At 37.8% G+C, this 12,680-nt stretch overlaps 1 protein-coding gene across 11 annotated transcripts in view; it reads right to left on the minus strand.

The window, feature by feature from the left end:
- The window catches only part of LOC101743348 (protein Fe65 homolog), a 78,882-nt gene that overhangs the window by 38,144 nt on the left and 28,058 nt on the right, over window positions 1–12,680 (minus strand). For 2 of the 11 annotated variants that reach the window (XM_062672207.1, XM_062672209.1), the window contains exon 1: window positions 12,220–12,358. The exons of 5 other annotated variants lie outside the window; for them this stretch is intronic. The gene's annotated coding sequence lies outside the window, so the exon portion shown is untranslated. Of the gene's footprint in view, window positions 1–12,164; window positions 12,359–12,680 lie in introns of those variants that run through there. 4 more of the 11 variants (XM_062672212.1, XM_062672210.1, XM_062672208.1 and 1 more) reach the window with 4 other exon arrangements.

Below are 12,680 nucleotides of genomic sequence, written 5' to 3' on the forward strand. Positions count from 1 at the left end.
TTCAACGCAAATGTACTCGCGGCTTTCTGTATTGTTTTTCAAAGGACGTCTTTTAAAATACCTCACATAGGTATTTAATAAAAATAATTACGTAAAATTGAACAACAAGGTATCGCACTGATTAGGTAATTTCACTTGTAATGCCGAACGTACGGTTCACGTAAATAAATGTTTAACATGCACGAGAGCACGCGTTGCATCACCTTTATACCCACTGAACTGGAATAGTACCAATAAAATTTACTAATACTGTGTTTTCCTCATCGGCGCCGGAGAGGATTACCGAATCATCGGGCCAAAGAGATTGCGGGCTAATAGTCTGTACTGCTGGGAAACTGCGACCGCGTTAGGCCACCTCTAGCTATGACTTTTTTTCCTACCTAAGCTGATAGCCTTGAGAGGCTATTTCAGCATAACCTTAAGTGTAGCTAGTAGGTGAGCTCACGGGACTCAGACCGGAGTGATGCTAACACTGACCCTAGCAAGAGCAGTGCTTCGCAGAATCTACCACCGGATCGGAAATGCGACCCACTGAGAAGATCCGGCGAGAAACTCAGTGGGCTAAGCTATGACTACTGCTCGGACTTTGGTTAATAATGGTTTTACTGGTGGTAGGACGTCTTGTGAGCAAGCACGGGTAGGTACCAACACGCTGCCTGTTTCTGCCGTGAAGCAATAATGCGTTTCGGTTTGAAGGGTGGGACAGCCGTTGTACTGTACGGAGATCTTAGAACTAAGAATCTCAAGGTAGATGGCCGCATTTACGTTATAGATGTATATGGGCTCCGGTAACCACTTAACATCGGTTGGGCCGTGAGTTCACACACCCAGCTAAGCAATATTTTTTAGTAATATTACTAGCATTAGTAGTGCCATACGAAATATGATATTAATAGTTACATTGCCTTGCATAGCTCTATACTTCATTATTATGGTCCAAACCATTCTATCTATTTTTACAGCGGCGAAATTATAAGTTTGTCAAATCTACTGTATTTTAGATCTTGTCTTGTCTGTCGTGACGGCTAGGCCTTGCTTACTAAATCTGGCATGGTATTTGACAGAAGTTGAGACCCCAACATAGAATTGTGATAATTATTTAATGAAAAAAAAGAAATATAACAGAAAATGAAAACAGGCTATAGATAAACCAGAGATAATGGCTCCAATCGAAAATCAAAGCCACAACTCGAATATAAATCAAAGTAGTCGATAAACAATAAAAAAAAAAATTTTAACAGTGTGTACTACGCCTTAAAGCGACGGTAAAGCCTGCGAACGGTTTCCTTTACAATAAGTCGATAAAACCGAATGTGTCTTCAACAATATGTGTGAGAATTTCACTTTCCTTTCGAAAGTGATCGTAAGTATGTGCATATAGGGTAAATACATACAATATTACGACTTTTATTATAAGTATTATAATATTTTATACGCATTTAACGATTATTGCTCAACTTCAGAAATTGACACGATGGTCTTACCTTGCGAGCTCAAAAGGCGTCATACCTTTTCATCATTCATTCATTTTTTACTGATGGTAGGACCTCTTGTGAGTCCGCACGGGTAGGTACCACCGCCCCTCCTATTTCTGCCGTGAAGCAGTAATGCGTTCCGGTTTGAAGGGTGGGACAGCCGTTGTGACTATACTGAGACCTTAGAACTTATATCTTTTTTTTTTTTTTTTTATTGCCTTTGTAGGCAGACGGGCATACGGCCCACCTGATGGTGAGTGGTTACCGTCGCCCATGGACTTCAGCAATGCCAGGGGCAGAGCCAAGCCGCTGCCTACCGCTTAATACTCTCCACAAGCCTCGTTTGAAGAAGGACATGTCATAGCGCTCGGGAAACACCGAGGAGGGGAGCTCATTCCATAGCCGGATGGTACGTGGCAAAAAAGATCTCTGGAAACGCACTGTGGATGACCGCAGTGGCTCCAGGTAGTATCTCAAGGTGTGTGGCGCATTTACGTTGTAGATGTCTATGGGTTCCAGTAACCATTTAACACCAGCCGGGCTGTTAGCTCGGCCACACATCTAGGCAATAAAAAAATAAATAAATAAAAAACTTCAGAAATTGTCACGATGGTCGTACCTTGCAAGCTCAAAAGGCGTCATACCTTCTTTTTTTTAACGTGACCATTTTTTTTCATGTCAAAGCGGGACTCCTATGGAATTTCGTATATAAATAAATGCATATTATATAGGGTACGTCGGGGTAAGATGTAATATTTAAGTGCAAAATAAAAAATATGGTTTAAAAATGACTTGAAATAATTTATTATGGTATCTTACCCTCACTGATTCTTAAACTTAATTCTTAAACTATCTTGTCCTTAAAATAATATTTATAAATAATTGCGCAACAAAAAACAAAAAGAAATATTTTTTAATTATTTTTGCAGCAAACTTTAGTATTTAGTTACTTTAGTATGTGTTTTGTAATAAAATAAGAATTCGGTAAGTACATGCACAACAGATAAATTAAAGTAGGACATTTTTGTTCTCTTTGGGGACAACGCGTCGGACAGCCTGAAAGCGAGACAATCCCGCCCAAAGCGGGACGTATGGTCACATTTGTCATACCACTAGTAAATTAGTCTACTATAAACATGCCTATGCCTTTTCTTTTGAATGGTTTAGGCAGAAGTTCTAGTATAAGAACGTATAATAAATAAATAAATGAATAAGGTTCGTGAATGAAGAGAAAACAGTTAGGCTATATCTTTAGCAGGCATAAATAAAACAAAATGCTATTGTCTTAACCGTTTGAGCGATTAAATCTGGCAATCTGCCAGTCGTCTAGTGAATCCTTTATGTACTCGTGATTCACTATTCTAGATAACGAGTCTTCGCGACCAAATCGTGTCTGGCTTATTACTATTTTTTTAATCCTGTTTCTAAATACAGTACGGTCATAAACACTTTTGCCAAAAAAAAAAAAAAACTAATTTTAATTTCTGTATTACGTGTGTTCCTTTTTTAAATTTTGGCGCCAATCGCGGGCTTGTGATTTTTTATTCAAATCAGAGCTAACACGGAATACTTTCTATTTTAATACTAATATTTCGATAATATTAAAATATTAACATCTTATTAATTTCCGAAATCTAATATGGCCATTTCAATCAAAGCAGATGCGCACGTAATGCCGGTTGCGTGAAAACAGAATGCAATGCATTATATGAGCTAAAGAGGATTTCGAAAAACCTCATATCTAAAACCCACTCTATATGACCGGTTTTCTTACTGTGTTTTTATGTCAGCAATTTTAGAACTCACAATCCAGTTTTTCATTCTAAAATATACAGTAATGTGTATACGTCCAATGTTTTCTAAGAAACATGTGCATTCTTTTATTCCTCATTCATTCATTCTTCAAATGAGGCTGGTGGATAGTACTTTACGGTAGGCAGCAGGTTGGCTCTGCTCCTAGCATTGCTGACGTCCATGGGCAACGGTAACCACTCACCATCACGTCAGCCATACATCCGTCTCCCTAGAAGGGCAATAAAAAAAACATCCAAATGCTTGAACACGTAATTTCTAATAAAGAACCTAATCTAATCGTAATAAAGTAGTTAATACTAGCTCATATCGAATAATCAGGAAACCGTATTGTGTACGGTATCACTTAAAAAAACCTATTAATCTCTGAAAAAAAGAGGCCTCCAACAATGAATCCTAATTGAAGTCAGCAATTACGGTTTTATCTTTACGACTGTTTCCAGTTTTTTTTTGTCCTAGCATTATTATTGTAGAATGTAATTTAACAACCAATGAGAATCTCAGAACGATGTTGTTTCTTAAGGAAGTCAATTTTAATTTGATGTAATTGCTTTTGAAGATAAACGAGGTACCTGGGTTGTGTTTATCAACTGTGAAACTTGGTCACGTTTCGCTGTGACTAGGATCAACTTGATTAAAAAGAACCCGCTGAGTTTCTTGCTGGATCTTTCAGTGGATCGTGATTCCGATCCGAGGGTAGCCAGTTAAGCACCGCCGCAGCCAAGCACCGCCCTCGTTAGGGCTATTGTTAGCAAAAAATTTGCCTTGAGAGGCTATTCAAGCTTCTCCTCGACGTGTAGGTGAACTCACGGGGCTCGAACCAAGTTTTGCTAACACTGGCCCTAGGAAGACCAGTGCTTCGCACAATCTAACATCGGATCGTAAACGCAACCCACTGAGAAGATCCGTCGAGAAATTCAGTGGGCTGTGTCTATGGGTTAATTTACTCGTCGAGATCTTCGTCGCAGGCGACGGGTTCGGCGAGGCCGGTGACCGGTGCTTGAGGTAAAAGCACCGTTAATGGATCGGGAGGATCCGTAATGACGTGTATATTCTCTCAAGTTAAGCCCGTGAGCTCACCTACCCATCCGCGCGTAGTTGTAACAGTTGCACAGGCTACCAGCGAATAATTAAAATGAAATTTCGCTTCAGCCTTTCACCCTTCGTTAAACAAATTTTTAATTGGCGACAAAACACAGATTGTAAAACCCGTTAACTTTAATAAGAATTCGTAATGTATGTATGTGATCGAAGATATTGAGATATTTGTATCATTAACTTTCACCGACTAAAATAAAATCGAATTTAAATTATAAATAACATTGATTTTCGATCTAATATTCATTAAGCTTCGACCGACGCGCTTTCAAAAATGAAAATAACGCGCTTATCAAAGTTTTTTTTTGGCGTCAAAGTGTATCAAGCTATTTTCTGTTTTTTTATTTAGATATATCTGGTCAAAACAAGCCCTGGGTTCCTTGCTGGTATCCTAAGCAGCGAAATAAGTCGTCGTGGCCTAAAGGATAAGACGTCCGGTGCATTCGTATCTAGAGATGCAACGGTGTTCGAATGCCGCAGCGGTAGGTACCACCACCCTGCCTGGTTTTGTCGTAAAGCAGTAATGCGTTTCGATTTGAAGGGTAGGGCAACCGTTATAACTATACTGAGACATTAGAACTTATATCTCAAGGCGGGTGGCGCATTTACGTTGCAGATGTCTATGGGTTCCCCTAACCACTTAACACCAGGTGGGCTGTGAGCTCCTCATCCCTTATAAGCAATAAAAAAAACACATTCCGAATCGGCGCTGAAGGCATGAGTAGCTCTTACGTTTTTTTTTGTTGGAAACCAGAATAATAATAACTGGGAACAAATAACTTACGCCTTTAAAGCCTATAGCGTTATAGCTTTTTTCCCCTAGATATGTAAAATTATCTTGAAAATATCGCTGGTGCGATTCAGGCACCTGTCAAATATCTTTAACACTAATCATACCAACACTTACTAGTACCTATTTCTACCATAGCGGGTGGATAACGGTATACGACAAGTACCTATTACTCAAGGTAGTTTTTTAGGCCACGAAGTCGTCGTGGCCTAAAGGATAAGACGTCCGGTGCATTCGTATCGAGCAATGCACCGGTGTTCGAATACCGCAGGCGGATACCAATTTTTCTAATGAAATACGTACTTAACAAATGTTTACGATTGACTTCCACGGTGAAGGAATAACATCGTGTAATAAAAATCAAAATTATAATTTGCGTAATTACTCAAGGTGTGTGGCGCATTTACGTTGTAGATGTCTATGGGCTTCAGTAACCACTTAACATCAGGTGGAATGTGCGCTCGTCCACACGTCTAAGCAATAAATAAAAAATAAAAAAAATAAAAAAAAAACTCTCATAATAACTGTAGATTAATTGGTAATGGCAATTCACGAAGTCAAATATGCAAAGGCAATAAGATGATACGTGTATTTTCAATGCAGAAGTCCAAAATGGGTCATTTGAACCATTCTGGTATGTTTAGTGTTAAGATAGATAAGAGCAAAAATATTTGATATCTTTGCATAAATGACATATACACACATATTTCAAATTAATTCTCTATAAATGTTTCTCGCTGATTCTAGTTATGTTTTAAATAACGTGTTAATTGAATAAATTAGAGCCAAAACTTTAATTTGGAAATTCGAGGTCCGCTGCATACATAATTTATTGAATTCGATTATTATTTATGCATGTAAAGTATGCAGTTTCTAATCTCAGAACTGCCAAACACATTACTTGTTACACGATCTTATGATGTATCTCTGTTTGTTTATACTCGCTTCAGGGTATTTTATACCCTTGAATTGTAACTGGGTTATAAGGGAAATTCGTCATCTATACTAATCTATACTAATATTATAAAGAGGAAAGATTTGTTTGTTTGTTTGTATTGAATAAGCTTCGAAACTACTGAACCGATTTGAAAAATTCTTTCACTGTTTGAAAGCTACACTATTCCCGAGTGACATAGATTATAATCTTTTTTGAAAAAAATTAGGGATCCTTACTGAAACTCCAATAATGTAACCCAAGGTGTCAAAAAATTACCTAAAATATTCTTTACATCGCGTGCCCTGCGAAAACTATTGATGATAGAATAAAATACGACTTTGTAGAACACATTATTATTTACAAAAGGTGTCGCGACCGCATATGTTCAACTATTACAGTTATGCCGCAATAAGTGTTCTTTTATTTTAAAAAATAAAACGTCAAATATCGTTGATATTTTTGTTAAAGACCCGGGCCGCTAGTGTAAGTAATAAAATTATATTGTGACTATCGACTCATTTGAGACATGCAATTTTGTACCTAAGCCGTTTTAGTGATTAAAGTTGAATTTAAAAAAAACACGGTTTTCTGGAAGAGATTACTTTGAATGAAAAAGTCGCTCGGTCAAATTGCTATTACATAGATCTACTGTTAACTTGAAGTAAGTCGAAGCATATCTGTCCACATCTATATATCTATGGTGGTAGCCATCACAGAACACAACATATTTGACAGATGCCTGAATATCGCTAAAGACATTTTCAAGATAAGCTTGCAAATATACAAGCTGCGAACAACAAGGGAAGACCTTCCCTTTGTAATTAAATTTCCCAAATCTTCTCCTTGCCTTGCATTACGTGGACTCGGTGCATCATGTACTTTTCTCATGCTGCTCATTCTAGGTATTTGACATGAGTTTTACGACCAACCGTCAACGTCTGACGCCTGATGTCAACTGTCCCTGGGATATATCTCCAATTGTATATCCATTGCAATTTGCCACAGGGAGGAACTTTGTCTAATTTTTTTCTTACGTCACCCATTTTCGGTTTTATATTTTGCATTTAAATTTAAAATTTTACTTTTTTCTTTATTTGCGTTGACATTTTGTTTTTTTTTATTATTTATGTCTATATCTATCTTCTTCTTCTTCCTAGCGTTTTCCCGGTCTAGTATCAGGGTCTGTTTTCCAAAACTCCTTCACTTTGCCCGTATTTACATCTATGTCTGTATCTATCTATTACTTAGTCGAAAATTAATATCAGAGTCAAGGTAAAATTTATCAAATCAGGAAAAACTTCATTCCTCCCTCAAACGGAGCATGGAGCCAAATTGCGACAGTCAAATACACCACCATAAATATTGTATGGCGCGCCATGTTATTATTGTGCGGAGGTCAACGAACCACAATTTGGCTTGTTCTATTTACTTTTGTGTGCTTTTATGGTTCATCCGGTCTAGTTTCTCGCGTTTTAAGTTAATTGGATACGATTTTTGCTGAGTCAAGAAAGGGTGCGCGTGATTTTGGCCGACTTTTTGTGGTATGATGTAAAAATCTCAATGAATCAGCTCAAACTGATATTTAAAAAAAAAAACCTATGAATAACAAACTACCCGCGGCTTCGACTGCATGGTCAAGGAATAGTGTTATTTAATTTTTATATAATAAAACAGATTCCGGTGGATATTAGTTACTTTGTCGAAATAAAAGTTAGCCTATCTCACTCCCTTGATTTGGAACTAACACTTAAAAAAAAAAAACAATTCCCGATTCGGCCTGAAACGAGGATGGATACACAATACACAAACAAACAAACTTTCATATTTATAATAATGGCATTGATTAAGATATTTCGCAATGTTTAATCACGACAGAATCTTGAAGCGGGTCATTTATTAGCTCCGCCGCATGCTGTACGATAATGTCCGTTTCTGACGCGAACCGGAAGGCATTTTACATAGCGTGTATACAGGACTCCGCAAAATGCGGAACGATATGCCTTTTAACGCTGACTTCAGAGATATTAATGACCAAAACTTAAACGTCACGTAAGAAAACCGAGAAATCATAACAGTAATTACATTCCCTGGATCTTAATTCACAAAAATGTGTTGTCTTATTTTTCTTGCATAGAGAGGGGATTAAGTTCAATTCAACTCTCAATTGCCATCTTTCTGCCATATTCTACATTAGACGAGATTGACGCAGCATCTCCTTCTCTTCAGGCCTATCTCACAGCCTTCTCTGGCATTTCCTCCCACAGTCCATGCGAGTCTTGTTATAAAGCCCTTCTCATATAACCGCAGCCTTAATTGAATATGCAATTTCGAAAAGAGCACATCTCTGAAAATGCAAAATGTTCAGGAAATGAAAAAAAAACTGATTATTTTCTAAAGCAGTGTAAAATTTAAAATATTAACTTTTGAAATATATTTTAGTGTTAATTAGCAATTGAAAATTACTAGAATTATTATAAAATGGATGTAGGTAATCCTCAAAACTACATGTATATTAAAATACGTATTTGACAAAATATGCGACATGTGCCCTTTTAGAAATTGCATATTCAATTGTATTGTAAAGTATTCATGGAATACATAAAAGGTTGCTAACTAGTGTCTTCGTGCAAACACAATCTAAGGGTCGTTCTGTGACGAGTTCATTTCGGGGGGGCCTTTGCGATCAATCACCAGCGCCCCGTTTTGGTTTTTAAATAAACTCGCAATCATAAATATACGGTCGATCATTTTCGCTTCGAAGGCGTTGCGGCTTATGTTTTCTTTTTAGACTCGTTAATGTTATGTATGACTCAGTTATTCTGTAATATTCTGTTTGGAGTGCGCGGTGTGAAGATTCGCGAGATCTGAAAGTGGTCTTTTAATTTAAAGGAAAACCATTTTTTTTGTTTTTTTTTATTGCTTAGTTGGGTGGGCGAGCTCACAGCCCACCTGGTTTTAAGTGGTTACTGGAGCCCATAGACATCCACAACGTAAATGCGCCACCCACCTTGAGATATAAGTTCTAAGGTTGCAGTACAGTGACAACGGCTGCCCCACCCTTCAAACCGAAACGCATTACTGCTTCACGGCAGAAATAGGCAGGGTGGTGGTACCCACCCGCGCGGACTCACAAGAGGTCCTACCTACCACCAGTAATTACGCAAATTATAATTTTGCGGGTTTCATTTTTATTACACGATGTTATTCCTTCACCGTGGAAGTCAATCGTGAACATTTGTTGAGTACGTATTTCATTAGAAAAATTTGTACCCGCCTGAGATTCGAACATCGGTGCATCGCTCAACACGAATGCATCGGACGTCTTATCCGTTAGGCCACGACGACCCCTCAAGTATTGACTCCCGCCCGGAAAGCGAGGGTCAATGAAAGCCGAATGACACTAAACCAGGAACTGATAATCTACCGAGACAAGATCCAGTTCCATAAAAAGCAGACGATTCCTTTAATGAAAACCTACCATATAGATGTTTTCACCTCTTTCCACAAGATCTGTATAGTAAACGACTCAGAATTCGATTCTTAAAGAACTAGCTGTGCTCTCGTATTTATGACACATATGTTGAGCAAACCCAATAAAACGACTTGAACGAGAATCACTTGAAGATACCGTGAGCCAATAGTAGCTACTAGGAGCAGTAACATTAAGCCTAAATAAAAATTTAAGAATTATTAATTAGTACACTTATGCAAGCATTAATGTTCTCTGGATTGACGTTTTCAAATTCAATCCTAAAACAATGCTTTTTTTCCCCTACCTATGCTGATAGCCTTGAGAGGCTATTTCAGCTTCCCACTGAGAAGATCCGGCGAGAAACTCAATGGGCTGTATCTATGGGTTAATTCACTCGTCGAGCCCTTCGTCGCAAACCACGGGTTCGACGAGGACGGTGACCGGTGCTCGTGGTACCGAAAAGCGTGTTTTAACGTCAAGAGCGCCGTAAGCTCGTCTGCTCTGTCAATAGACATTTAACTATGAGGTCTTAATAGGCGATCCCATTTTTAAACCGCGATAATGAATAGCTCAAACCCATGGTCTCAAACTCGCGGCCTTGTTACGAAATATTCACCACTCAATACGTTACAATAAGATAATTATAACACAATAGCACAATGGACAGCTTTATCTCTAATCTATCAGAGCAGCGTGAACTGTAAAATTGCTAAGAGTTAAAACCCCGGTTACTTCTATTTGACTATGCAGAATAGTTAGGAATTATCGATAATCCCGGTCGCACTTAGAGCCTTGAGGTTCAAGGAAGAACTTCTGTGTTTTGTACCGTATTCTCTACTACTGGTCTTCTCATTGCCCGCCAAGAGATAATCCGTATGTCTTTGACAGCAAGAAGACGCATATTGCGCTCTGGGATTCCATTCGTAATTCTACGATACATTTTCTTTTTCCTCTACTAAATTTATGAACACTATTCAGTTGTACACTATATGCCGACAAATAGCACCATGATCGTCCGTGACCATTGATATTATCAGGAAAAGTCGAAAATATGATGATGACAATTTTAAAAAAACGCGCGGAGCTATACCCTAGAAGTAATTTTAATTATGTCAACGACCTGACGAAAACCGAAGACAATACTAACATTGACAAAAGATGGATGAGCTCACGGCCCACCTGGCGTTAAGTGGTTACCGCAGCCCATAGACATCTACAACATAAATACCGCCACCCACCTCGAGACATGAGTTCTAAGGTCTCAGTTTTTACAGTACAACGGCCGCCCCATCGTCAAACCGAAAAGCATTACTGCTTCACGGCAGAAATAGGCAGGGTGGTGGTACCTACCCGTGCGGACTCACAAGACGCTCTAACATCAGTGTTAAGTTAAATACAATGTTTATTTTTCATGACACAATAAATAGTCAGTGTTTGTCAAATTTTACAACTTTTCCAGGACGTCAATTCCTTTACTAAAACAATTACGTTACATTATTAAGGCATTAAGTTAAATAAACAAACAAACAACAACATTAATATTAAGTTTTTTTTTTTCATTTAACCTCGACACGGCTCGGAGGCGATTTCGGATTCACCTTGAAGTTAATTAGGACATACCTGACTATAATAACACTGTTATTTTTCTTTAAACTTAAGCTTATAAATATATATGTTTCGACCTAAATATTAAAGATTCATTCTATAAAAAAAAAACAGCAGGACAAATAGAATGATAATAGTAAATTCGGATATCCTCCTACCTAATGGTGGGTAGGCTTAGGACTGGTAGAAAAACGCACGGGACTCAACTTAGGTCTTTCTAACACTAGCCTTAGCAAGAGCAGTGCTTCGCTGAATCTACCATCGGATCGGAATCGCGACTTATTGAGAAGATTCGACAAGAAACTCAGTGGATTGTGTCAAAAGGACTAGGTTCCACGTTGAAATCTTCATCGACGATAAAATAGTGAAACTGATTGTGATATATTTATTATAAACAAGACTTGAACTAAATTCGCTTATTTGAAGGGTTTACCTATAAATGGTTTATAAGTAGGGTGGTGGTGGTATTTTTTCCATTAATAACATAGTTTTGCAGCTCATAAGAGCTCATCTGATGTTAATCGATTATAATTTACTGAAGTTCATATCTACCACATTATGAATACCGCTATCCACATCAACAGATGAGGGAAACACACTTGCTTTTGAATAACAAATATCCTACTCTTAAAGCACGACGCTGTTTTGCTGGGTGGAGGCAGGCGGCACAAAGCCGTGCTGGATCAAAGCTCGCCCTACTTACATCAGAAGCGTTTGAAAGCTCTTTGTTTCTCGTAACATTAATTGGACGTCATAGAAATAAAGCTTAATTAATAATCAAAATAAGTTGCCTGTATTTTTATCGGTAACTATTCCAGTAGCTGCACGTTAGTGAAAATAAATAATTTGTTCACTAATCGATTATTCGTTTTGTAAATCACACGAAATTTCCGTTCGGCAAAACATAAAGTGTGAATTGAAAAAATAATGGCCAAGTAAGTCGCTTCACGCAACGTCCGAAACCTCTGTATATACCCGTGAACGTTAACATAAAAAAACACATACACACATATATATTTTAAAAAAAAACCTTTAAACTTTACGAAAATTAACACTCGAAGCGTCACTATTTATATCGAAATATCCAACGCGCAAATGTCACTGATTTTTCTTGTAGCGCGACCAAGGCAAACAACACATGCAACCTCGATCGAGTCTTGACGCGTACTGAGCCGTACTGGCTGTCAGAGGGGGGACAAAAGTACACCCTCCTCCTCTGTTTTATACCAGCGTTACTCAACTTTAGAACAGCAAGGATCATCAATACATTTTATTCGTGGGAAAATTGAGAATGTTTGTCTTAATTTTTAATGTAAACAGTGAATTAAAAATACTAAGCTATTTGAGTTTTATTAAAAATTAATATTTCAAAAGAATTTTAGTTATAGTCTCCTTATTGATTTTTTATTATTTATAGGCCAACCAAGTTTAAACAAAAGGCTAAAAGACACAAAGGAAACCTACTGTCTTCATTTTATACCTTATAATGAA

Source organism: Bombyx mori, chromosome 14, assembly GCF_030269925.1.
Source record: "Bombyx mori chromosome 14, ASM3026992v2".
Taxonomy (NCBI): domain Eukaryota; kingdom Metazoa; phylum Arthropoda; class Insecta; order Lepidoptera; family Bombycidae; genus Bombyx; species Bombyx mori.